The 25,795-nt window shown below is 43.0% G+C and overlaps 1 pseudogene; it reads right to left on the minus strand.

The window, feature by feature from the left end:
• LOC133927662 (uncharacterized) overlaps positions 1 to 7,422 on the minus strand; it is a 65,947-nt pseudogene extending 58,525 nt beyond the window's left edge.
• Positions 7,423 to 25,795: the final 18,373 nt, after the last annotated feature.

The following is a 25,795-nucleotide window of genomic DNA, read 5'->3' on the forward strand; positions in this document are numbered from 1 at the left end:
TTGACCTGGTATCTCTATTCGTATGATCCATGAAACGTGATCATCAATCAATACATGTGCTAATCTTATGTATCATCACAATGATATGTGACTAGAGATCGACTAAGAATAACATCATGATACAAACAAAGAGTTTCATGAACAAGTCACATACTTGCCAATCAATGTAAATGATAGTCATTCTTGGAACTACACATTATTCGGTAGTACATGAACATAGACGTGTGATACAATCATCTCTATGATTGCCTCTAGGGCATATGACCTTCAGCTATTGCCCCTCATAAACTTGCGCAGCGCTCCGTTGCTTGTATCTTTCTCGACTATCCACCAGACTCCAAAGGCTATAGGTGCTACGATCCTATACCACATCGTGTTCTAACATCTCGCCACATCTATTTCCACGAGACAATTTTCCCCTCCAACAAGTGCAGACGCCCTAGAAGCCACCTCACACGTGTGGATCCACCAACAGAGCTGGTGCCTATTGTTGTGCCATCCGCTCCGCCCGATGGACACACGCGGTGAACCATCCGCATGCCCATGGTGACCGGTTCCTCTGTGGGCGTCCTCGAGGCACCACTTGGCCCACCGATGTCGTCATCGGTTATGCCTATGCTTGGCACTGCTACCAACCCCAGAGCATCATCCAACTTCTTGCCATCAGCTTCATCATCTTGTGCTGCTCCCTCCTCATCGAATCATGTGCCCACATCCTCTAGCGCTCATGAAATAGCACATAGCCCTGTCACTCATCCTATGGTGACCTAAGCCAAGGCTGGGATCATGAGGCCAAACCCACGCTACGTCATCCTCGTGACTACATCAATGACGTTGCCCGTGCCGCGTTCTATGCGTGAGGCTCTTCATGATCCCAAGTGGTTCGCAATGATGCAAGAGGAATTCAAGGCCCTTCAAGCTAATAACACGTTGTCGCTCGTACCACGGCTACGTGGGGTGTTGGACTCAGATCCTACGAGAACTGGGTTGATAAAACACACACACGAGCACACACTAGACACATGAATTTTTCTCACAGCCAACAGCTTCTGATGTTTATTCAAACACCCAAAAGCCTATAGCTGCTAACAGCTTCTAACAGACTACATCGGATGAAGCGCATTTGGTGCTTCCATCCGAAGAAGCATGTTCAGTGCTTTTGTTACTGCCAGTAGCTTCTGATGTTTGTTCCAACATCCGAAAGCCTATTACTACTGGCAACCTCTAAATGGTGAAGCTCATCCAGAGCTTCCACCCGGGTGAAGCTCTTTCTGACCTCTCACACTTCACACCTCAGGAGGGTCACCCCATATTTATAGGCCAGGAACTGGATGACTATGGCTACAGTACATCGGTTTGCTATAGTAACCGACGTACTGTTCCTACAGTGCTCGAGATACTTCAGTTACAGTAACCATGCTACTGTTGCAAAACAGTAACACACAAGGATTATCCTTACAATACTCCCCCTAAGCCTTTCGTGTAGCTGACCAGCTATCCCTCCTCTGCCAATCCCGTGATGATTAGATCAACCACATAGACTCCAAGGAGCAGCAACATGTTGTCATGGCTGGATCGGTACACCACATGTTCGTGCGTGCTCTGCTCGAAGCCAAGAGCCCTCAAGGTGTTGTCGAGCTTCGCATTCCATGTGCATGGTGCTTGTTGCAGACTGTAGAGTGCCTTCCGTAGCCGTAGGAATTTGCGCTCTTCTCCGGCGATGACAAACCCCAGTGGCTGTGCAACATACACTTCCTCCTCCAGTTCGTCATTGAGAAAAGTCAAGTTCACATCCAAGTGATGGACCGGTCATTCCTCTTGGGTAGCTAGCGCCAATAGCAGGCGCACAAACTCTAAACAAGCAGTAGGTGCGAATACCTCATCGAAGTCCACGCCCGATAGTTGCACATAGCCCTTGGCGACGAGGTGAGCTTTGTGCTTGATCACAGCCCTAACTTCATTTTTCTTGAGCTTGAACACCCATTTGAGCCTAATTAGGCAGTGTCCACACAACAGCTCTACCAGTGTCCATGTCCCGTTCTCCTCGACGGACTCAACACCATGCTCAACTATGTCCCATAAGCCTTACGCCTGTAACATGACCTTCAACATGAGGGACCAGTCAGCATTGGGTATGTAGTCGATCCACCAATCTTCTTCTCCACTCGTCGTACCACCATCGTCGATGCCACTTCCGCTGGCATAACTGTCATAGACCCTAGGACGCAGTGACGATTACAATTACGAATCAGTCATCAGGAGATGGACTTGACTCACCATGAACTCCATGATGAAGTCGCTTAACAGAGACACACTCCCAGCTGCATCTGCCTCCCAACTCCATCTGGCGTCCTCATCGAAGATCACATCTTATGACACGCGGACATGCTTGGTGCTTGGGTCGTAGAGGCGGTATGCTTTCACGCTACACTTGTAGATGATGAAGACACAGGGTGTGCTCCTTCATCAAGCTTCTGCAGATGCGGTCGCGACTCCTTGACGTACGCCAAACAACCCAAGGTGCACAAAAAACTCACTGCCAGCTTCTAACCATGCCACGCCTCGAACAGCATCACCGCCTTTCCCCAAAACTTTGCCAGCATGCCCCTCTATTTTAGGAGTGTGCGTGCCATCGCGACATTCAACTGATTGAGCCTCTCCACCACGTCGTTCTGTTGTGGATTATACAGTGTAGAGAAGTGTCACTAGATGCCACAATTTGCACAATGGCGCGTGAATTCAATGGATGTGAAATCATTATCAATGCAGAGGATGCGAAACTTCCGACCGCTCTCCACCTTTGCCTCCGCTTGGATCGCCTTGATCTGTAAGAAGCCGGCCTCGATCAGCACCTTGGAACCACCCTCATCTAGCTGGCCCACGCTGAAGATGTTGTTCTTTAGCCATGGGATGAAGTAGACATTGAAGAGCGCCTTGTGCTCTCCGTTATTCCTAGCGAATAGGATGTCGACCACCGAGCCATCTTTGAAACAGACGGCACCCACAACTCCTCGACTTACTGTCTGCAACAGTAACCGACGTACTGTTCGCAACAGTAACCGACTTACTATTCGTAATAGTAACCAATCGAGCTTGACAAAGACATAGTGGCGACCCATCATGTGGTTAGTGGTGCCGGTGTTGAAGTATCAGCCCTTCAGGTGGTCGCCGTCATCGCTGGCACCAAGGTGGACTTGCTCGCGCAGCTTGTCAAGGTGGTCATGGCTTGGCGGTGGCACCTGCGCATCACTGAGAGCACACACCTGCTCTGTTAAGAGCGTAGGCTTATCTTCTTCATCACCCTGGGCCAAAGCGCATGCAATTGTGGCACTTATAGTGGGAGAGATCGCTCGTGGCCTCCTTGCCATCGAAGCCATCGCCTCCCCCTTTCTTCCGTGGTGCTTGTGCATGGTGACGAGCATTTCTATTGCCCGAGGACCCTTGGTCGTGCTTCCACTCCTTCATGTGAGCGAGCCATTTCTCCTCAGTGAGGAGGAGCTTATCGCCGACGGCAGGGGATTCTTCTGGATTGAGGTGATCCTCCACCGCCTTTAGCCTCCCAGTCACTTCCTCCCGCTTGAGCATCGAGAGATCGAGAAGAGTATCAATGGACAGAGCACTCTATGAAAATCCCTTGGGGAATACTCGCAGATATCTTTGTACCACCTTTTGTTCTTCCATCATTTCTTCTAGCGTTAAAATCGTCTATTGTCTCCCTATCACGGTATGAAATTGCCTCGTATTCCTTTCATAGTTGTTGCGCTGAGGCCTTGCGGACGTGATTGTCACCAACGTGCATCGGTGTGATGGCGTCCCAAGACTGCTTGTCATATACTTTGACAGCGAGCGTGCCGATCATCTCCTGGGGCACAACACGGAGGATGGCCTCCAGCGCCGTGCGACCTTCCTGGAAATTAGTATCACCAAACTCCACTGCATCCCAGAGACCGCGAGCTTACAACATGATCTTCTTGAGTAGACTCCAGTCAGCGTAGTTGCTCCGTGTGAAAATCGGGTATGACACACTGCCAACCTCCTTGACCAAACACTGGACAACCACATCACGCCCACCGAAGTGTCGGTCTCGCAATCATCATGGTGGCAATGAGGGGAGCGTCAGTGGTTGAAGCGCTGCTCGAGATTTAGAGCCTCACCACCCGTAGGAGCTGACATCGCCAGGATCGATCAACCCTGGCTCTGGTCAAACATACTAACACTTAGGCAAATGACTAGGAATGTTTCCTCTTAGCACACATTCGTGCGTCCAATGCTGGCACATATGCCATGCCATGTGACCACTTAAGGTCCACACACGCCATGCACCTTATGCCCGTGCCCCTAGCCTGCACGAGCATGTGGAACTGTGAGGGTCGGCTCTAATATCAATTGTTGGACTTGGATCCTGTGAGAGGTGGATTGATAGAACACATACACAAGCACACACTGGACACATGAATTTTTCTCACTACCAACAGCTTCTGATGTTTATTCAAACACCCAAAAGCCTATATCTGCTAACAGCTTCTAATGGATTACATCGGATGAAGCACATTCGGTGCTTCCATCCAACGAAGCATATTCAGTGCTTTTCTTGTTGCCAGTAGCTTCTGATGTTTATTCTAACATCCAAAAGCGTATAACTGCTGACAACCTCTAACGTGTGAAGCTCATCCAAAGTTTCCACCCTGGCGAAGCTCTTCCTGAGCTCTCATACTTCACACCTCAAGGGGGAGGGGGTCACCCTATATTTATAGGCCACCAATACTACTTTGGCTATAGTACGTCGGTTTGCTACAATAACTAACGTGTTGTTCCTACATTGACCGAGATACCTCTGTTGTAGTAGCCGTGTTACTGTTGCAAACAGTAAAACACAAGGATTATCCTTAATATATGGGGCGCATGTCATTATCGACAAATGGGTTTTCAGGAACAAATTGACTACCAATGGCACTTTGGAGCATCACAAAACATGATGGGTCATCCGCGGCTTCTCTCAGCACCGGACATCGACTTCGACCAAATGTTCTCTCCCGTTGTCAAGCCAGCTACAATTCGACTCGTGCTTCAACTTGCTGCTTCTCGGCAGTGGCTCATTCACCAATTTCATGTGAAGAACGCCTTTCTTCATGGCAATTTGGCTAAACAGGTCTACTGCCACAAGCCGGTCGGATTCATCGGTACCACCAAGCCAGACTACGTCTGCCTATTCTCGAATTCTCTCTACAGCTTGATGCAAGCGCCTAGAGTCTGGTTTTAGCGCTTCGTCGGTCATCTTTGCACTCTCGGCCTCCACTCAACCGGCTCTAACTCATCGCTATTTGTGTACAGGAATGGTGAAGACATGGCATACCTCCTCTTGTATGTTGATGATATTGTACTCACGGCATCCTCCACGGTCTTGCTGCACAAGATCATTGATCAACTCCGTATGGAATTCAGCATGAATGACCTCAGCCTGCTACATTTCTTCCTCGGCATACAAGTTCAGCGCACAACCGAAGGCTTCTTCCTCTCACAAGAACAATACGCCGAAGATATCCTCGAGTGCGTTGGCATGGCAAACTGCAAAGTTGCCTCCACTTTGGTGGTTTCAAAACTAAAGGTGTCTGCATCCGCTGGAACAGAAGCCGATGATGCATCATTCTACCGAAGCATTGCCGGTGCATTACAATACCTCACGCTCACATGACCTAGTCTTGCTTACACTATGCATCAGGTATGTTTGCACATGCATGCACCTCATGATGCTCACTGGGCTCTCGTCAAGCGGATTCTTCGCTATGTTCGTGGCACCACTTCGCATGGTCTCCATGTTCATGCTTCGACATCGCTCGATCTCATCACCTATTCTGATGCTGACTGGGCGGGTTGTCCGGACAATCAGTGATCTATGTCAAGATATTGTGTGTTCTTTGGAGGCTCCCTCATCTCATGGTCATCAAAACGACCGTCCACTGTGTCGCGCTCAAGTGCCGAAGCAGAATATCGAGTCGTGGCCAACGTGACCGCTGAATGCTGCTGGCTTTGCAACCTTTTTGGAGAGCTCCATGTCAACATCAGTAAAGCTACGCTCGTTTACTGTGATATTGTGTCTGCAATATATCTGGCCCAGAATCCTGTCCATCATCGGTGAACAAAGCATGTAGAGCTTGACATTCACTTTGTTCGTGAAAAAGTTGCTCTTGGCCAACTTCGGGTGCTCCATGTTTCAACCCAGCTTCAGTTTGCTGACATTATGATAAAGGGACTCCCAACCTCGGTGTTTGAAGATTTCTGGTCCAATCTCTGCATCTCCACAGTCGATGCTTCAACTGCGGGGGGTGTAGAAATAGCTAGCTAACTTAGGCATCATACTTTCTGTTAGCCTAAGACCGATTCTGCTGTAACCTCCCTAGTCTCTAGCGCACGTCAGCTAGCACTATGGCTTTCAGTCACTCAATGGACTGCTTTAACACTTGTATAAATATCTGATGAGATGATCATTACATATTCATTCCATCTCAATCCTCCTTCAAAATCAACTTGTTACCACATTATAGGTTTTATCAATCAAAGATGGTTTTAAGATGACCTGAACGCTGAAATGCATCCCACATAATATCTTCATGCTCTTCGATATCAAAGAGACATAACTGTGCAGTTTGGATGCCAAACACTTGGCAGAGTAACTTTCCGGTGTTATTTTGGCGCAAAAAATCCTGCAAAAACATAGATGCTTACACAATCGGAGGATACAGAAAAGAATACTGCACAACCCTCTTTGACAGACCTTTGGGTGCATATACAGCTAGAATTTCAACCCCCCTCCAAAGACCACAAGGATGAAGCTTCGCGCACATACAATCTTCCATTGGTAACCAGCACTGTAATTTTAGCACTAAACGGGTAACTAAGACTATTGGATGGGAGAGGAGCCAAGGAGGAGCACAAGATGTAAAATGTCAACAAACTCAGGTTCAATCCAATAGACCATTACACCACAAATTGCTGCATTATGTGTAGCAGTGTTCAAGTGCTTATATATCAGCGACTTGACATCACATTACCTCTGGCACAGATACCCTCTACTCTCTAGCAAACGGCAACCGATCTGCCGAGCGGAGAAATACTGCAGCTTCTTGTTGGAATCAGCAAGTGTCACGTAGACTGCCATGTGCTTCTTGTCTCCCACAGAAGCTGCAAGAACTCCCAAGTCTGAGAGGGATTGGGTAAAAACTAGAAGGCACCACTTAGCTTGGAGCCGACACCACAGAAGCGCATCTTCTCACCTGCGACAGCCTCCATCTCGAGCAGCTCGCGGACGATGGTGGCCACCGCAGCAGGAAGCGGCGATAATGTGCCACAGCGCTGCCACTCCTCTGGGCTCACCTCGCCCCCGTCCTCAGCCCCAGCACCGGTGGTAGTGGCGGGCCCATCATTTTAATAGTGGGTGTATATAGAAAAAAATACTCGATGACCAAGTTACCTTACACATTTAGACCACTAGGAGCTAAGGATGAAAGCGAAACAAATATTTTCCGATCTGATCCGTGTAGATACAGATGCGGGGATGGTAAGTCTTTTTAGAAGTCTATATAATTGCAGATGTGGATATGGATAGTTTCATACATATATGGATACAGGTATTGTGTTGCAAAAAAAAAAACGGTGGATACAGATTATTCGATTTTTAGATCGGATTATTCACATTTTACTAGGTCCATTGTCTCTGATCCAGACCAATACTATATATGAAATAGAGTATGGATTATATCTATCCATATAATGTAATATTTTGAATTATGCTACTAGCTATTGCTTGTTATATTATGCTCATTGATAAAATATATAGTATTTCTATATGCTAGTGTGCATGCCTGTTATGTGCGTGGAAGAAATAAAAATAGCTCTCGGTTTCTTTTCCTTGTAACCGAAGATTGTGATATCCATATCTTGTTTATATCTACTTACCTAAAAGCTAGATATGCTTGGACTCCTTTAGAGATGAGGACATCACTCATTCGAATACATAAAAGGTGAACTCATTCTTGTTGTTTATATTTTATTGGTAAAGGATAGGATACTACTAATTTTCTCGTGATGTTTTGTTATTTAGGAATATGAGAGAAGTATCACAAGCTTACATAGACATTATCCATCGAAGGCTAAGTCTACTCGGACTCAAAGTGGAGGTCTAGTCGGACTCCAAATTCAGTTCAGAGTCTCAGAACAGCATATCAATAAAATAGGCATAACCTTCGCATACATAGTCCAATTGAAGCATTCTTCAATTTGCTGGAAAGCTTATGATGAGCCCTTTCCAATGGATCTAGTATCACCTTTAGATAACCTTATATATTAATCAGAGTCATTGAAATAAGGTGTTGCATCATTGTTTGGACTTTGTTGGGTTTTGTAAGCGTGTCAGAGTCGAAGTCTAGGTTGTATACGTCTCTGCCCACAGTTACACAACCCTAGGTCGAACTCCTCACATCCCCCTATATATACAGTAACCATCGTAGTTTAGACTCAGATTTTACTTAAATTATTTTGTTTTAGACAGTTTCACCGTATATTGATTTGTGGAACCCAACTCCGAGTTCTTTTTTGGTAATTAGCAATATTTCTATTGCATCTATCTTATTCTTGCGTGTGTTCTCGATTCGCTTGCAGGAAAAACCTTATTGGCGAGGTCAACCACTTTTTGGCACGATTGATAACCATGAAGTAGCGGTGTAGTTGTTGCGAGGGTTTTTCGATCTATTCTGATTAGAGCCTTTGGATCATCAACGTTGAAACTCCACCAAATCGACTTATGACATTATCTTTCACAGATCGGGCAATACTCCCATCATTTAGGCTTTCATCGCTTCGTGAATAAATGATGGTGACTACTGACAGTACTCTGAATGAGATTTTGGCTATGCATATAAATATGTATACTCATAAAAGTTTATCCCAGTAAAGATGGTGGATGGCATCAGAATAGAAATGACACCCACACAATCTTAACGCTAACAGACATGATTGCTATCATGCTACTTGTTGCTTGCATAGCTGTGTGCACGAGTAATATCCAACTATTTTAGTATGTTTCTGGTTCAACTCCAACTACAAAAAAATTTGTATTTAAATCTATATCTGCAATATCCGCTCCCGACTCTAAATCTAAAAAAAGATGTGGATATGGTAAGAGCATTATCTGTCCGAATTCGATCTTTTTTCATCTTAACCGGAGCTAATTAGGCTTTGAGATCGTGGATTGCGATAATGAGAAAAGGCTCAGGAGAGTATGAATGGTATGCTGAGTCAGAATACAACACATAATTATTAAATTATAACAACTACTGATATCAACAACTATTATATATGATATACAATCAAGTTTCTGCAAAAAAAATTGGGTGTACATTTGTACACCCATGTCCCAAAGTGTGCCCGCCCATGACCGGTGGTGGTGGCGGAGAGGGCTTCGTCCTACGCTTCCTCCTTCTCTTCGGCTGCCAGCTCGACTAAGAAGTCCATGCACTATTACAGAAACCCTCATCAGTGTCGATTCAAAATCGTCATCAATGGCGGGTTTTGAACCGATACTGATTACTCGGCACTGATAGTCATTGACTATCAGTGCTAGGTATAGAACTAGCACTAAAAATCACTATCAATGTCGGTTGATGGCTCCAACCAGCACTAATAGTCTCGGTCTCGATTCAACATTTTTTTGACCAAAAAAAGCTTCAAAAAAAATTTCGCGACCAGGGGCAACAACCCGAACGCACCCAACATTCTCAAGTCACACGATATTCACTCGCATGAGGCAACCAAGACTCAAACTCAAGACCTCATAGCCTGTGCGTGCATGTGATCCCTCTAACCATCTCAGCTATCGTCCGTTCGTAAGTACAGTAGCACAATAAATCTTTTTAACATCTTCTGACTGAACGTTTGAATGGCTATTTAGACATCTAAATGACCTCAAACGAAAAAGTTGTCAACTATAAAGTTATACATCTCGTCGAGTTCTACAATGTTCATATAAAGTTTGCCTCCATCTGTCTCTATATTTCAAGTTTGTATCTAATCCATGCAGTGTTCAGTAAAACAACCACAACATAGTGCTTAATTTGAAAGTTAGTGTTGCGCATACGTTTCATCAATTCGAGTTACCAAACTCACGATAAAAATCTTTGAATTTGCGGTTTTCATATTTATGGTCAAATATGTGGCTTTTTCAATGATTGCTACTAGTTTTACACTAGAACCAACACTTTAGTTTTGTGACACTGTGTATGGTTCCTTCGACAGTATTTATTGATTTATTTGTATAGCTATACTACTTTAAATAAAAAAGTGATCAACTACAAAGTTGTAGACCTCGTCGAGGGCTACAATTTTCATATAAAGTTTTTCACCATCCGACTTCGTGTGAAAAAGTTATAATTTTTTTAATGTGAGCTGTCATCGACCACCGCTGCAACTTTATTAGAATTATTTGGGTATTTAAATGATCTCAAATTAAAACATTTCCAACTACAAAGATGTAGATCTCATCAAAAGCTATAATTTTCATATAAAGTTTTTTTCCCATCTGACTTCGTGTGAAAAAATTATGAATTTTTTAAGATGAGCTATGGTAGTAGCAATCTTCAGTACCAGTTCATAGTTAGAACCGGTACTGATAATGATTACCAGTGTCGGTTCGTAGCTAGAATCAGTATTGATGTATTAGTGCCAGTTTTTTGCTCCTCAGTAGTTGTTCAGCGCGCGAGAGTTTAAGAACCGATACTGATACGTCTTCAGTGCCTATTGTTGTTGAACCGGCACTGATAAGGGACACTACCTATGTGATATTCTGTAGTAGTGATGCGGGAGCGCACGAGAGCGGGACCGAGGCTGGAAGGCAGCTGCAGCGGGAGGAGGAAGGGGTGAGAAAGTGGGAGACGGCGGTGGAAGGCCATGGCACGAATGCAGTCATGCAGACAGCCGGAGGAGCCAGAATTTTCCGCTGCTGTCTTTTATTTCTTGTCAGCAGGGGAGTGTCCAGGTAGACCTACATGTGCACAAAATGGGAATGCAACTTTCACGTGCTCACAGCTGCAGCTGGCCTATCATTCTCCCCCGTCGCTGGCCCGCCGGCAAACCTACGGCTGGTGGTGCTGAAGTAGCTACCTTGCCATAGCGGCAACAATTTCAGCACGCCACTTTTGGCACCATGAGTTGCCGGCATCCATGACTGTCTGGGACAATATCTATGTATCGTATCTAAAGCGCCTTCCAAGCCCAATAGCTAACTGAGAGTGAATGAATGAACAGACAATGAGAAGAGTGACTTGATGATCACATGACTCCTTGAATCATTTTAGTTAGTCATCGTGAATGAAGTGCAATGATTTACATATTTCAAAAGGTAATGTTTTGAAAAAAATTGCTTCTATTCGGTTTGATGTTTTTTCCAATTATGTAAAACATGACAAGAAGGATGAGTAGGCAATCTCTTGTTGATTCTATGTCATTTAAGATTTTCATTGGAGCCATCAAGCACAAAGAAGAGAAAAAGCAAGAAGAGGACCTGTATATTAAGATTGGTTCAGTGTTGGTAACATGCAAAGCATCTAAATATCATAACTACTCCATACGGAGTTCGATTGATGCATATGAGTACTTGATGGAATGCTTATTTTATTACATTTTCAACAGATTCGGCCAAATAGTCAGATTAGTCATGTGCGTGTAATAATGGACAAAACAAATATTAGGTTGTGTTGAGTCTAAGTCAGTTTCTAGTCCAGTTCAAGTCCAAATCGGTGTATTGGCTAGCTTGCATGCCTTAAAAGCCTAGGGTTAGCGTCCTTCTATCCTCAGACTTGTTATTACGTTATTGAGGGTTGCCTCCAGAGATGATCTAGATGGTGATCCCATCTGATTCTTATTGAAGAACTTGCTGCCGATCCTTTGTTAGGGTTGTGAAGAGCTACGATCAGGCCTTTTAGACTTGGGCGTTGTACGGATCAAGTGATGTTCTAAGAAGGGGTGAATAAGGATACTTTAAAATCTAAATGGTTCCAAAAACTTCACAAAATAAATTTATATCAAAATGTGCTCTAGATTTATCTAGTATGTCTACTCTACCACTCAAAAGAAATTGCAACCTATCTATGAAGGTAAATTACAAGTATGTAAATACAGAAACGTAAATAGGGTAGAGAGAGCAAACTTGGCACAAAGGATTTTTATCTCGTGGTATCGATGTCATAAACGTCACATCAAGTCCACGTTGGAGCTTCACCAACGTTATGCTCCTGGTCGCCAAGACTCTTCTGGTCACAGCTCTTGAGCCACCAAGCCACAAAGGTAAGGCTCACAACAAACCTCTCTTCCGGTCACTTACCGCCATCTTCACTTTGGAGCATGGGCCACTAAGGCAAAGGTTCGCGTCCCTGTACAAGCTTCTTGTAGCCGCTCCACACCAACTCGGAGGGTCAACAAGCTTGAGCCACCAAGGTCCAAGGTGCCAGCGAGTCATCAAGACTCCAAGGTGCTAGCGTACCACTTGGTACAAGCTAGGATGACTCCTCGATACCCTCTATAGGAAGAAACACCTAGACACAACTCTCTCTAGGCCTATTAGCACTAAACCACTCTCTAATCATGTGCTTAATTGCGTTGGATGATCATTTTAAGCACTTTGGTGGCTTGGATGTCTTCACTATTGTATATGAGCTTCCTTTGGACTCCCGCACACTGCCACACCTTCAAATGATCAAGTAGAGGGGTATTTATAGCCTCAACCCTACGGACTAGCCATTGCTCAAATAGCTCAACTTTACTGTATACGTCGGATAATCCCGTGTAAACAACATTATACTCACTAGACTATCCGGCATGTACATCGTTAAAAAAACTAGCCGTTGGATCCCCACTCAAACCTTCTGTGAACACCAGATGTTCCGGTGTGTTCTTCACTTCATCGTCGGACCATCCATCATGCTATCTTGAGCCTAACCGAGGCACTGAAATCTTCTCTGCAAGAATTGCTCCGAAGTGTTGAACTTCTGAGCGACAGACCATCCGGTGTGTTGACCTTCAACCTTTAACACTTGGAACCTTCTCTGCAAAAAAAAAAATACTATGGCGCATACCATCTTGTGAGTACAACTCAGTGTGTCGGACCTTCTGGCGAGTTCAACTCCTTCTGCCGTGATGCAAAATGCTCCGGTGTTGCTCAGTGCCAAGCACCAGACAATCTGGTGAGGTATTTCTCACCCTCTGTTAGAAATACTCTGGTGTGTACATCCTGGGCATCATCGGACCTTCTGGTGAGTGTAATCTTCTCTGATCCCTTCTGACAGAAATATTCCGGCGTGAACAAATGACCTAGCACTTGACCTTTCGGTGTAGTCAATTTTTCTGAGTCACCTAATCTTTATCTTCGCTGCGGTGGATTATTCATGTATTACATCCATGAGACATACTAAAGTATATACTTGACAAACATGTTAGTCACATTGACTATGTTGTCATTAATCACCAAAATCACATATATGCCCTAAGAGTGCCATGTTCGCTACAATCTCCCCCTTTTGATGATTGATGACAACAAAACTAAAGCAAGTGGCAAATAATAAATGATATTAATTTTAAATTGCACAAAACCTTACCATTTTTTGCGGATGCATGTTCTTACCATTCAGTCTCTCTTTTGTTATGGCGCCCCCTTTCTCCATCACCACTATCTCCCTTGATCAACCCATGCAAAAGTTCTTCTTTGTCAACCTTGGCATTCTCAGACATCATATTTCTTTACTTGTTCTCCTCTAGATATGCTACTTTGCATCTTTCTTTGGTCATCAAAATTCTCCCCCTTTGTCAACAATCTTCAAAAAGACTATAAAACGCATATTGAACTCAAGAAAAAACGTTAGAGCACATGGGAGAGAGCTTCATAAACAATGATCCAAGAAAATGTTACTAATTGAAGGGGTTTAATTCAAGAATATGGTGCCAATTAAAATGAAAACATATGGATCACAATTCATGAAACTCACATAATATGATATAAACTTCCCATATATGTGTGCATACATATGATAAGATGCACAACTAGACAATTTGTCAAGATAGGAATCTTAAGTCATATTATGCATTGAGGTAGCTTAAATGAACAAATGAATTGACATTGATATCAATTGACAAATAAGCATTGTATACCTCTGGTGACATATAGATTTCTCTATGAGACTACAAAAGATATTACTTGCAACATATGTTAGTCTCAAAATCACAACCCATAGGATATACTCCCCCTAAATACGTGCATACAAGTGTTGAATACCTATGAGAGATGTGCACTTGCTATTGATAACAACAGGGATTATATCCTATAGATTGTATCCATGGTATATATAGAATATCAAATGTAGAAACATGCAATGAAAAGGAACCTAAGACTAATAAACCATGTAGGTTGCTCATGGGTTAGCGAGAGAAACACAAGCAACCTACCATATGAAAAGCTACACTAGGCGTTGCAATTAATTTAAATATGCACATGCAATCCTAGACAAGGCAAAAGTGCACATCAATTGAAAATATTTTGCATCTAGCATCGTTACCTCTTTTACTTTTGGTGCGGATTTGGGTATATGATGATCATGATCTTCATCAACACACACAAACTTGTATACTTGACTTCTTTGCTTGAATCTTCACTCCATCTTGTGAGCCAAGTCTCTAAATCCCCGAGTCCACCCGTGGACTTCAAGTCTTCTTTGTAACCCAAATTGATTAGGACTCCTTCATGTTGATGATGACTTCCTTGGCACCAGAATGAGTTGATTCCATCTTCGGTCCTTTTTCCCAATCATATGTGCAACCATCTTTCCATTGTCTTTCTTCTTGAGCTTATAGTAGTTGCTCTTGGTCTTGATCTTATAGTTGCGCTTGGTGTAGAGGTTGGAGATCTTGTTGGAGAGGTTCTTTATCTTCGTCTTCTCCTTGATCTTTTTCTTGATTTGCTTACATTATAAGGACTTGTGACCTTCTTGATGGCACTTGACGTATGTCATGGTGGACCCCTCCGCAAGATTATTCACCATGTTGTCATGGTTATCTTGAGCAGGTTGGATATGTTCTTTTCCCTTTAATCTTGCCAAGTCTTCCTTGAGCTTCTACACTTCTTGCTTGAGCTCATCATTCTCTTGTGCAATGAGTTCATTAGGTGGTTCTACAAAAACATTCTCAACACATATCTCGTTGCAAAGGGGTGAGCTAGATAAATCATTCAAATCATCACAAAAATTGAAAGCATCTACCGTAGGACTGAAATTGAATAGAGAGGATTGAAATTGAATAGAGAGGTAGATTGCTTTGAAGGGACCTTATGTTGAGATTCAATGCACTTAAGTTTTGCCTTAAGCTCTTCATGCTTCTTGTTTAGTAATTCATGTTTGCTCAATAATTGTTTATAATTAGACATAAAGGAGGCATGAATATCCTTAAGGGTATTGAATTTCTTAAGTTCTTTAGATTGTTTCTTTAAGGCCCTTTGTTGATCATTGATTAATTCAAGAAGTTCTTCTTGGGAGGGAGAATCCTCATCGAATTCATCATCACTTACATCCTTTTCCATACCTTTTGCCATAAGACACTAGTGTGGTGACTTACGCGATGATGACTTATGTGATGACAAACTTGAGGAAGAGCTTCTCTTGGATAATTGGATGGTGAAGCTCTCAACGCTTGAGCTTGAATCTTCATCTTCACTCACCCATCTTCCTATGCTTGTAAATACTTTGCCTCTTCCCCTTGTCTCTCTCTTCTTGAGCTTGGTCTTCTTCTCCTTCTTGATATGATCAACTGTGTTGACCAAGTTTTTCATAGAGATTTGATAATCAATATTGGTATTGATCCTCTTCATGTTCTTCTCCACTTGTGAGATGAGCTCAGGGACCTTGGGATCCATCTCTTCATCACTTGATGTGTTTTGCTCGTCATCTTCATTGCTCTCTTCATCTTCATCACCTTCATCTTCACTTGAGCTTGACTCTTTCTCTTTCCTCCTCATCTTCGCCTTCATATGTGGGCATGGAGCTTGCTTGCTTGTAAGTGTAAACTTTTTGCCACTGGATGAGGTAGGAGCTTTCACCTTCATGTTCATAGTTATCTCAAAAGCAGTGATTGTCACATCCCAAACCGTAATTACAAGTTTAAGTCTATTTATGTGTCATTAGTGTCATGATTAAATTCGAGGCAATTTATTTCGGCGTATTAGAGCACTTCGTTTGAAGTCAATCGGGTGAGAGAAAGAAATTCGGGGAGAAAAAAAATTGTTCTCGCAGCAAAACGGACTTCCTTCTTTTACACGTGGGACCCATGTACTGGCCAGCCCCACCACCTCACTCCCTCACTTGCTCCCTCACTCTCCCCGTGCTCTCCCTCTCACTCACGTGCTCCCCACCGGCCACAAGATCAAGGAGCTCCCTCTCTCCCTCCCTCTCTCAAGCACTCTCTCCCTCTCCCACAAAATCTAACCTCAAGAGAAGGATTTGAGGTACGCATGTGGTATCCACACGATCATTAGCTCATGAGCTTCTCATCCATCCAATTCATTTTTGTTTTTCCGAAGGATTCAAGCCAGTTTTGATGTCTTTCGGTGTTCATGGTTGAAGCACAAGAAGCATTGGAGTTCTTCCTCTTTCCGAGCTTTTCCCCCCTTCAACCGACGGTCCCAATGCTCAACAAAGTACTTTGGGTGAGTCTCCTACACTCCCATGGAACGAATGCGTGTTTCGGTTGGTCGAAATCCGAGTTTTGGAGCTTCGTTGCAAAATGCCCGAGTTCTTGATATTTTTGGAGAAATTATGAGATTTTGGTGAATTTAAACTAGGGAATCGAGTTGATAGGTTAGTAAGTAAGTTCTAGACCCCATGAGCCATTGCAAAAACTTGCTCTTTGGTTTGGAATCATATCAACCAAAGTTTCCCCTCGAAATTGCTCTCTGCGCAATGTTCGGAGACTTTGGACAAATGTCCGAAAAGTTCGGCCTTTCCAAAAAAAGGTCCATTAAATTATACTAAAAAATCGTTAGGGTTTTGGGTCCAAGTGGGGTCTAGAACCTTTTGTATAGTGTATATGCATGTCTATGTAGCATAGATTCGTCATGCAAGTCGAATCGATCGATGAAATGGCAAATGCTTTTCCAATGGAAGTCCGGAGTGTACGGAGAAATTTTCAGAGGCTCCACAGCTCGGAGAGTCTGGATAAATCCAGAGAGTCTAGACATTTTCCTAGAGTCTCCAGCCTCCTGTTGGTTTTCCGATGTACTTTAGATCGCACAGTTGTTATTCTTTTGCGTGTCTTACACTTTTAGTGTGTTGTTTTGCATATTGTAGCATGCTTTGTTGCACTTCATTCATGCTCATCATTGCATGCATTCTTCTCTAGTGAGCGAAGAACCGGTGTGTGACCCGGCGACGGATGAAGATGATGCCAATCTCCTAGAATTTTGTGAGTGTTACGCAGGTAGCATTAGGTGGTCACCTGAGCAGCAAGGCAAGCATCTAAGCATACTTCTTCCATTAATTTGGATCATATACGTCAAATGTGATAAATTACGCTTTATGTATGCTATACATGAGTTGAGGTGATATCGGATTTATAATGGGTAGAACCTATGTTGATACACTAATTCTCCTATCTTGAATAACTGTTGATCCGTATCCTTGTAGCCTGAGTTTAATATGGTGTTATCTAACTTAAAATGTTATTCGTGATGGTTAGCAAGTGCTTAGGTCCCCGGTAGAAGTCGAGCGGTGAAATGTTTCATCGTTCACGAGCATAGGCTTTAATTACTTGCACAATGATCATAATGATGGGTTGATGGTGTTGGTTGGATGAGTGCTGAGGATGAGATAAGATGTGGGCGGTGTTAAGGGTGTTTGTCCTGCCTAGATGTGGAATTCCCCTGGGTAGGTTGGGAGAGAGACCCGGACACCGTAGACCGCTTGCATCATTTAAGCACCGATCGTTGTTGCAGTTTGCTTTAGTACTTTCTGTGCTTACTACATATCGTATATGAGAATAATAAGCCTATTACCTTTGTAGTTGTGGCTTTTTGGCATGCGAGTCGATGGTGTCGGGCATGAGGTCGGTTGGGGTATCCATTTTTCTTCGGGAATAGTTCTGGATGACCCCCACACCTATCGATGCATGATCAAATGGTCAGGGCTAATTGGAAAAGGTTGACATGAGTACCCCCTTATATGGACATGTGTAGTCATGCAAGTCATATGGTCCTAAAGTCGTGTAGGTAAAGGAGTACCCCCTGCAGGGTGTAAAAACATTTCAAAATATCGCGCTCTCGGTCATGAGCACACTTTTGTCCATTTGCAGCAGTCATAGAGTTAAGAGTGTGGATTGATGTGGTTGATGGGTTGAGATGATGCTTTACAGATATTATTCTTATGGTTCCGTTTACATATATGTTCAGTTTATGGGTTAGATAGTCGTGTTGATCAAGTATAGATGCTCACACATGTTTATGTCAAATTTGCTTTTGCATATGAAGTTTACTTAACCATGTGGCCTTTTCTTGCTAACATCCAAATGCATAATCCTTAGAGTCAGGCTATTTATAAGTGCCCATTATGGATTAAGTCTTGCGAGTACCTTCATACTCACACTATTTTTTTATGTGCAACTGGTGAGGAGGAGTTGGTTTTTGGCTACTTTACGCCCGCCGAGGGTAGTGGTAGGCATGAGTAGGCAACTGCTTGGAGGTCACGCTTTTGGGGTGAAGCCTAAGGGCATATGGCTTTACCCATCTTTTGCAGTCTTTAGTCTTCCACTACGTAGCTTTTTTGTTGGTTAGGAGTTGAGTCGGTTTTTATCTCCTCCTAGCTCTCTTTTGCTGTAAATTGTAATAACTTGGTAAATTATTAAGAACTTGTAATCTAATGTTAATTATTCACTCTTTATTAAGTTGTGTTGTGATGTTAAATGTTGGAAAGGCACGTGTTCCGATCTTAGGCACAAAACACGTGATGAGACTACCGGAATAGTATTCTGGTTAATCGTTGAAGTCATGATTAAGTAAATGATAGACTTAATGATTAATTAGAATGCTACATGAAGGAACAATTCGACGGAACAAGGGAGAGAGATTTCAGTCCAAGGCACTACAGTGGTCAAGACGTACACAATATGGTTAAAGATCTCGATGTTGTGTTTGGAAAGGGGAGTAAAAAATCTAAGGATACCGGTATCATGTGGAAGAAGAGATCGATATTGCGGGAGCTACCATATTGGAAGCACCTTGAAGTTCACCACTGCATCGACGTCATGCATGTAGAGAAGAACATATGCACTTGGTTGGTCTTTCACTTAATATTCCAGGCAAGACAAAGGACGGCCTCAACACAAGGCTTGACTTGGTTGATCTGAAGATCAGGCCCAAGTTGGCACCTGAGCTCTCCGAAAAAGGTAGAACGAGGCTTCCTCCAGCCTGCTATAATCTAAAAAAGGCCGAGAGAACCGAACTGTGCCAATGCTTGCATGGTGTGAAAGTTTCATCTGGTTACTCTGCCAACATCTTGAAACTTATTTCAATGCAAGATTTGAAATTAGTTGGCATGAAGTCCCATGATTGTCACGTGTTGATGACACATTTGCTTCTTGTTGCAATCTGAAATATCCAGCTAACATATCTCTGAGACACAATCACCAAGCTGTGTTACTTCTTCAACACAATTTCTTAGAATGTCATCGATCCTAAAGTACTTGATGTTTTACAGGGCGATGTGGTGAAGAAATTGTGTCTATTGAGATGTACTTTCCTCCATCGTTTTTTTATATCATGGTACATGTTATCGTTCACCTCGTGAGAGAGATAAAGATATGCGACCTAGCATTCCTACGTCAGATGTACCCATTTGAGAGGTACATGGGAATTCTGAAAAAGTATGTACATAATCGATCTTGTCCGGAGGGCAACATCGTCCAAGGTTACACAACCAAAGAGGTAGTCGAGTTCTGCATCGATTACATGGAGCAGCTCAAACCAATTGGTGTGCCCATGTCTTTCTATGAGGGGAGATTGGATGGGAAGGGGACTATAGGTAGGAAATCAATCATTGCTGACTTTGCTATGATATCTAAAGCCCATTTCACTGTTTTGCAGCACATGACTGAAGTATCCCCTCATATCGACATGCATAAGGACATGGTACGCAGAGAGAACCCATGTCGTACGGAGGCTTGGATCACAAAACAACACAACCACAGCTTCAACAACTGGTTGGCAGCGCGATTTAGTAATATAGTTCAACAGATGATAATATTGGCTGGTTAGCATGATGGCCAACTCACACAGTCGTGACATTTGAACCATACAATATAAATGGGTACACCTTTTATACCAAAGCACGGGATAGTAAAAGCACGGTACAGAACAACGGTGTGTGCATAGATGCCTTCCAGGACAAAGGTGGGGTATATGCGTACTATGGATACATAGAGGAGATTTGGGTCGCACTCTCAAGTTTTAAGGTGGACAAGTACGGAATGACTACTGTCGACCTCGAACGTGCCGTATACAAAAGACGAACCATTTGTACTCGCCAAGCAAGTTATCTAGGTCTTTTATGTGCAAGACCCGGCAAATCCAAAGCTTCACGTAGTTCTTTAGAAGAAAAGAAGAATTGTCAGAGTTGAGAATGTCATGGACAAAGAAGAGTACAATCAATTTGATGAGTACCCTCTTGGAGATGGCATCGCCCTTAACGAAGAACAACTTCCGATCGGGGTTGCTTGCTACATGCGCATCGATCATCAAGAAGGGTTGATTATTAAAGCTTTATGATGTTACTCGATTGAACTAATGAACCTATGTATTGCAATGTAATATGTAAAAATGAATTAATTACGAATTTAATATTTAGGTTTAATGTTCAAGTTAAATTTTTGGTTAGTTATAGTAACATGAATGATACCTACACCATGTGATAGTACAGATTTAATCATAAATTTACATACAATGTTTTTCTCATTTGGAGTTTGTATGGATTATTTATCAATTTTGCAAGTTTTGATGATTTGTCTGGAAAATCAATAATACAGACAGCTAGGAGTAAAAAGCCGTATGTAATATTTATACACACGACTTTTACTAAAAATCTATCTGTACTAATGATATTAGTACAGACGACTCAAAGTTATAACCCGTATGTACAATTTGTACATATGGTTCTTTTATTAAAAGCCGTTTGTACTAATAATATTAGTACAGACACCTAGGAGCAAAAAACCGTCTGTACTATTGCTCTATAAATATCGTTTTGTCTCCTCCCCATGCCACACCAAGTTCTTTCCTAACAACCCTAACCACCTCATCTCCTCCTCCACGGACGGCCCTCCTCCCCGACGGCCCTCCCGACGAACTCCCTCCCCGGTGGCTCCTCCATCACTGGCGTCTCCTCCATCCCCGATGCTCCTCCTCGGCGACCTCCCTTCCCTGCAGTTCCTCCACCCCTGGCAACCCTCCTTCGTCCCCGGCGGCTCCTCCATCCTCGACGTCTCCTCCATCCCCAGTGCTCCTCCCTGGCTGGCCCCCTCCCGACAACCTACCTCCCCGATCCTATCTTCTTCACGCACTCTCAAGTGTTTCGCTGTGAGTTTTTCCTCTCCCTTCTTCTGGACAGTAAGTGGCTTGTGGATTATTGTTCTATGTGAATGATTGTACTGAGGTTGGGCACAATATCTAAGTACACTAGTGTATAGTCCTATGTATGATAGCCCTAGATACTTGTGTTGGTGATATGGTCCGATATTTACTTGTGCAGCGAGGAACATCTGTAGTTGGCTATCAAAGGGTTATCTGTTTTGTTTCCTGGTTGATTACTGCTATGATTCAGAGGCAGTTTGCTATGTTGTTTCTGAATGCTTATATTGAGTTAGCCCTTTAGCTTTGCTAGTCTCTGTCTTTGGCTATTTCGGTTCAGTTTGTGCAATCTGTTGGTAACATCAGTATTATCCAAGGAGGTTTTGAACTGTGTCCAGGCTATACTTACTAGTTGAGAACTTAGATAATTACCCGATTGATGATGTGTCCAAGTGGACAATTAGGGGGCAGGACATTTAATGCATATATTATACATGTTCATAGAACCTAAAAATTATTGTAGACTTTTTTATGTACATTTTGAGTCCTTTGCAATGTTGAGAAATTGTCTTCTATATATTATACATGCTCATAGATCTAGTTTCATTATAGATAGATATTATCAGACAGAATCCTTTTCTTGCAGTGATGTGGTTAGTCCTGTAACTGAAGTAGGAGAAGTGAGGCATTTCTCTACCTAGGGTGATAGTTTACCTCTCATATTTCTAGATAATATTTGGCGTTTCTAATATGATTACCTAATCTGATCTAAGTATGGAGGTCAAATGTACTTATTTGTGAATATAGATCCACCTTTTGTGCATTTCTTTGCTGCAAGGGTGGCCTGATGAGCCATGGCTCCTTTGGATATGATCAATACCACCAATAATCCTCAAATCATACAAGGTCCAATTATAAGAGCACGTGCATGATAATTAGACCACCAGGTGAACTCGTTCCTTACTGTTCATGTTTCCTTGGATGGATTACTACTAAATTCTTGTGATGTTTTATTGCATAGGAATGTGGAAGAAGCACCACAACCTTACTCAGACATCACTCCTTGAAGGCCAAGTCTACTCGGACACAATGCTGAGCTCTAGTCATGGTCGTGGTCGTGGTCGAAGTCGTGGTCGTGGTCAAAGTCGAGTTCCAGGACAACACGTCAGTAAAACGGGCATAACTCTCTCATACGAAGTCTGTTTTAGGCAATCTTGGACATTCTGGAAAGCTTACGACAAGTCATTTCCAATGGATATGAGCTCGACCAAATATTCCTTATAATTTAGTCAAAGTCAAAGGAATAAGGTGCTGCATCACCGTTTTGAACCCTACCGGGTTTTATAATCGTGTCGGAGTCGAAGTCCAGGTTGTGCACGCCTCTCTCCACAGTTGCACAACCCTAGGTCGACCTCCTCATATCCCCCTATATATACACAGTAGCCACCGTAGTTTAGGCTTTGGTTTAGCTTAGATTATTCTGTTTAATATAGTTTCGCCGTTTATCGATTTGTTGAACCCCAAACTCGAGTGCTTCATTGGTAATTAGCAATATTCAGATTGCATCTACCTATTCTTACTTGTGTTCTCGATTCGTTTGCAGGAAAAGCCTTCTTGGCAAGGTCAACCGCGTCTTGGCACGGTTGATAACCACGTTGTAATAGTGTAGTGGTTGCGAGGATTCTTGATCTGTTTTGATCGGAGCCTTTGGATCATCAACGTCGAAACTCCACTAATCGACTTATCATATTACCTTTGAAAGATCGGGCAAATGCGCATCACTACCTGTCTCTGGCAAATTACATTTATGCTTAGAGCTATGGCAGCATGAAAACACCTCAATACAATTGCAAATTTTGAATCTTTGAGTCTAGAGATATCAGTCCATATCTTTTTACTAGTTGATGCTTAGGAACATTTCCCAATTGATGATGAATTCGCTAGGAAAATTAGGGAGCAGGATAACTTTTTACATGATGGATGATGCTTTTCCATATGAACTATTGGCACATAAATGGTACCCTACTGCTGAATTCAGCATATCGAATGTGCAAATACTAATAAAATCCATGTAGTACTCCATAATCATAATATTTATTGTAATAAAATCAATCTCTATTTACCGTATCTATCCTTACTCCTTTATTTGTCTTTCTAAATGCTTCTACTTTTACCCATCTATTCCAGAGTCCATCAGAGTTAAACTCCACATTTGCAAGTATCTATAAATATGTCTAAGTATTAAACAAGAAAGATATCATATAGTGTGCTCTCAAGGTAGGAGAAGTACACAAACCCCCATTCTTTGCTCAAATGGTCCACGCTGAAATGGTGTTTGAATCAATTAAATCTCCAAAAAAATATTTGAGGCAAGAAAATCACTGTGTTATTAGGAAATCCTTAAGAATATTCAAATATCATTGTAGTAGGTAATTTTATCCCTTACCATTGTTTTTAGTGAAGTTGTGAGTAAGCTTCAAGTTGATTACTAGTAAATGACCATATTTTGAAGTATCTTTCTATTTGATAATATGCACCATTGGTTGCAGTAAATAGGCGATTTATCACCACAAAAGAAGTGTTGTCATGAGCAACTCAACAGAATAGTCTTCTACCATTTACGTGTTTTGACTTTTAAGACACATACCTTGGTTCCTTTTCTTTCCTCTATTTCTATTAATAATCTTCTAACATTATAACAAGTTCCTAATAAGTATATGACTTTTCCTATTTCGAAGATGGCGTCTAGAGATAAACCTGAACTGCCTCCAGCCTCTTCTCCTCAACAACAAGAGGGGGGTCACTGCTCAACAAGATGCGGAGGCCACTTCTCAGGAACAAACAGAAGAAACTCAGGCATAGAAGCAAAAGCGAGGTGGCTGAGGCAAAAACCAAATACCCACGGGTCACTACACCATAACTCACGTAAATGAGGCAGGCGTGCCAACACATCCTCAATAAGCTCAGGCGGCATTCCGTAGAGCATGCGCCTCACTTGGATGGACAAGGGTCAGGATAACCTACCCAAACTAGAAGACCGTGTCGTAGGGCAAGAAAAGCTTCTTGTGGGAAACAATTAAAGCCAAATTTGACTTCCCTGAAGGATGCTCCTTGGAGGAAGTGGAAATACAGGCAATAGCCAAGATGGGCAAAGCATGGAAGACCTTCAAGAGTGAGCTATATAATACATATGGGAAGCAGGATCTCATCCCCAATAATATTGCTTATGGGTACTTAGTGGATCAATGGGCAGAGTTTCTGGCTAGGTGCACGTCAGAGGAATTTCAGTAGCAGAGTCAGGCTAACAAGGCGTGCCAGTCATGCAACACTCACCCCCACCAGCTCGGCACCGGTTGGTACACGTGTAAGGAGTTGGATTGGGACAAGGAGGATGAGTAGGCAACTTGGGAAAACCGCTCCACACCATTTTCACAGATCCCGGAGAGGCTGGCCTGGAACTGGTTCCAAGGAAGGGTTGTACGCTCAACCGATGGTTCTGTCACCTTCAGGAAGCAAGAAATCGAGCAAGTGGCTCAAAGGATCCTGCAACTTTCGGAAGAATCCACTCAATGATCATTTCAACCATCTCAAGAAAAAGACATACTAACCTCAGCTCTAGGGAACAAAGAGTACCTGGGTCGCATGCGTGGCATATGTGTTTCCGTTCCATGGACGTTGGGATTCCCTGACGACGCTGATTCATATAGGAGCCGAAGGAGAAACAAAGCTAAGCTCGAAGAAGCTGAGCGTAAATGAATGAGATTGGAGATTGTCACTGAGGTTGAAGCAAGGTTGAAAGAACAGATGGATATGCTTGCAGAAATGATGGAGCAACGGGTCGAGAAGCGAGTACGGGTTATGAGGCAACAGGATGCAGCCACGACACTGGAATCTCTATCGACTCGGCACCGGAGTAGGTACGCATCTGCACCAGATAATGCTCCAGATAACATATTCAATCAACATGACTTCCCTATCGGCGGATTTGAAGGTGACCCCTCCCCCCTTCATCGACGACATTTCAAAAGAGGTCCCTAACGAGAGATACCCCGTCGATGACATAAAGGCGGCCACCAAGTGCAATCTCCTACTGCCCACCACTGCTGGTTCCGATAACATCATTGAGGTTGGCACAAGCTTGACGTTCCCATGTGGCGG

Source organism: Phragmites australis, chromosome 8 (genome assembly GCF_958298935.1).
Source record: "Phragmites australis chromosome 8, lpPhrAust1.1, whole genome shotgun sequence".
In the NCBI taxonomy this organism is placed as follows: Eukaryota; Viridiplantae; Streptophyta; class Magnoliopsida; order Poales; family Poaceae; genus Phragmites; species Phragmites australis.